Source organism: Leiobunum rupestre, chromosome 9 (genome assembly GCF_980474605.1).
Source record: "Leiobunum rupestre chromosome 9, qqLeiRupe1.1.hap1, whole genome shotgun sequence".
Lineage (NCBI taxonomy): Eukaryota > Metazoa > Arthropoda > Arachnida > Opiliones > Sclerosomatidae > Leiobunum > Leiobunum rupestre.
This window is the reverse complement of record NC_143392.1, coordinates 53,603,062-53,606,448: the sequence shown is the minus strand read 5'-3', so window position 1 is coordinate 53,606,448 and position 3,387 is coordinate 53,603,062.

Here is a 3,387-nt window from a genome sequence, read left to right as displayed (position 1 = left end):
GTCAGTACTTTCGGATATTTAAAAAATGAATTAGTGAGACCGGTTACCATAGCAGCTTCCATCGCACTACCGTCCATTGTGGTGGATAGGTTGGAAATGAAGAGAAAGTATACTTGTTTTCATATTTAATAAAATTTTATTCCAAACGTTACAAGACAATCCAATTTTGGAACCCGTTTCCAGTCATATTACCATCATTATTATTAGATTTTAAATCCACAGTAGCTTCCATTTTACGATTCCTTTTACTTTTATTAACTATTATTTCTCTAAATAATGAATTAGGTACATTTTCTTTTACTAAACAATCGTAAAACTCGTCAACTCCGGGAACGATTTTAATTTTTCTAGAATTAACTGCCCAATACGCCAAAAGATCTTTAATATGCGAACCGGAAATTGTATCACCGCGATATATTAATTCACCATTGTCGTTAAATTTTATATTTGTAGATGTTTCTATCCATTTGTACAACGCCAAACACTGATCGATATAATTGTCTGGAATAACAGAGGCGATTTGCGTTTTCCAGTTCTTAACCAAAGTGTTTTTACTTTCTTTTACTACCTTATTGAGACGTTGTTGTAATTTGTGATTAAAAATATTTAGCTTTTCAGTTTTTTTCAATTTTTTATGTTCCATAGCGTTATTAGGATCAGTATGTAGTTCGAGGAGAGTATCCACTTTCGGTATCGGCGCGCTATTTTTCCCTGCTTCGGAACTTTGTAGTATCCTTAAAACGTCTTCGGAAACTAGCATCATTTTCCGAGCCATCACTTGATTGCCTTGCTAATAGCGGCGCCTGCCACGGAGCTGAGAATTGAAAGGATCGGGGCCAATAAAATAGGTAAAAATCCACCTGTTTGATTAAGGATCTTTCTTTTCTTTGACGGAGATAACTTTCGATTGAAATTACGAAGAACACTGCGATGTTTCGTTAACCGCTTCTTGTGGTCGTCTGAAATTTTCACGGAACCGCGCAAAACATTTATACAGCATTCGGCTAAAGTTTTCAATTCTTCATTACTAGCGTTTTTAATTGCAGCTTTTCTTTGGCGCGCTTTACCGGATGATAAATATTTCAAAAAGTTTATATTTTCTCGCAACCTATTCGGCGGAACCATGTCGCGATTTTATGCGCTTTAACGATGGCGCAGCGATTAGGATCTCGATGGAACTTACAATGTTCCGGCGGGTTAATACAGTATATGGTCGAAAGACGGGGGCAACTCAAGTCTTCAACGTTTTTAACGTCAACCGACAAATATTTTGAGAGAACCTGCGCTTTTTCTACTCCCTTGCAATAAAAGGTGTTTGCCCTTTCGCGAATTATTTTAGCGATTTCGTGTAGACTACTATAATCGTGTTCTCCCTCGTCCCAACGTACGTCGCAAATGTTCCACGTTAGCCATCTGCACTGTCTTTTATCCTCCTGAGATAGATCCGAAAATGGGAATGGTTGTCTGAATGTCCACGCTTGATAGTTTCCCGTTTCATCTACGTAAAGGGCCACTTCCTTAATGATCCATTCCCCGCCCGCTCTATAGAAGTTTGCTTCATTAAAACCAGTCATTTCTCGGCAGTTTAATCTGTCGTCAATAAAGTTTTGTTAAGAGAAGGCTCAACATTTTCAAACAGTCCGGGTATTTAAAAGTTTACTCACATAACGTCTTGAAGGCGAAATTCACTACAGCTCTTTGAAGATTTTCCTTTGACAGCTTTCCGGATCAGAATGATTTTCCTCAAAAAACTCCATCCCTTTTTAAGGAAACTCGCATGGGTTGAAGTTCACGTAAATATTTATAAGTACAGTACAATGTTGACTGATATATTACAATAAATTTCCCCAATTAAACTAATCGGATTTCGCAAGAGGATTATCCATGTTGCGGAAAAAACTTTCCCCGATGACGCTTGCTCTCCTGGTATAATTCCAGACCGAAGTCTATGTTTATCAAGTGTATTTGGTTTAAGATCAACTAACAATTTCCCTAATTAATCTAATCGGATAGATTTCGCAAGCGGGTTTTCCATGTTGTTGTTTTTAAAACTTTCCCCGGTTGATTATTTGGGTAAATAGATTGCCGCTTGCTCTCCTGGTATAATTCCAGACCGAAGTCTATGTTTATCATGTGTGCTTGGTTTAAGATCAACTAACAAGGAACCGTACGGTTGAGCTACGGCCTGTTTGAACGCGTCTATGACGAACTTACTATTTCCTGGAGATATTTGTTTCGCAAGATGGTATATAGCTGACTGGTCACGTGGTGATTTAAAAATAACTAAGTAGTGCGAATTCAGGTTCAAAGTTCGTATCTCTTTACCGGGGTAGTATAAGTTTTGCATTAGAATCAGGATCGAGGTATTGCGGTGATGGCTTACTTTAACGAAGAGATTTGTCACGTCTTTGTTATTGGCAATCTCGCATAGCAAATCATCAAGTATTACTAAATTCTTTATATTTGGATCAAGAATATTCACGTCTAAAAGTCCTTCGAGAAATTCCACCGCTGGCGAGTAATTCAGTACAGAATTAAACAAAGTAGATTGATATTCGGTGTAACACCATATTACTCTCTCAGGAACTGGGTAAATACATTTTTCCATATTCTTAATTAGGTTTGCCACAAACACGGACTTTCCCGATTGGGTAGCGCCGCTTATTATTCCGTTAAAAGGGTGCTTTAGGCTTAGGTCTATTTCCATGACTACTAATGTCTAAGAGCAAAGAAGGAATGATATTTATTCAACAAAGTTATTTTATTTATAGAAACTTTTTTTTCGAAGTACAAATAATAATAGTTAAAATTTGTTTACAAAATTCGTGACTAAAAAATGTTTTATTTAGAAATACACTATGCGTAGCAATAATATCAAGAGTCTTCACAGCATTCGGGTAGGCCGTATCTACTCTATCGGACCAATCTTGAACTAAACAGTCGTGTTCTAATTGCGATGGGAGGGAATACATACAACCGTTACAGTTTAATCGAATTGATTCGCGTAGCTGGGACACTACGTTATCCGCGATCAAATCTCGAACTCGTATGGTCTCTCCTAAGATTGTCATTACATTTTCGTATTTCTCAAGTAAAGTCGTCCACAGCTCAAGTCCAACGTTAAACCCTTTCTTGGTTGGGAAGAGCATTCCGTAGTTCTTGCCAGTTCCAGGGACCATCTCTCGAATGTCCAACACACGCCGGTCTTGATAAGTAGACATCTCGATACGTTTGGTGGCCGAGCCTTCGAAGAACGATGAAGAGGGTTGGATAGTTTCGCTTTCCAGGAATGACGTGATCACCATTCGTCTGTTCCATAACTCTTTGAATTCTGCCTCAGTCAAAATGATTCCCGATGAGCCGTCCGTAAGTCCTAGCTTAATCTTC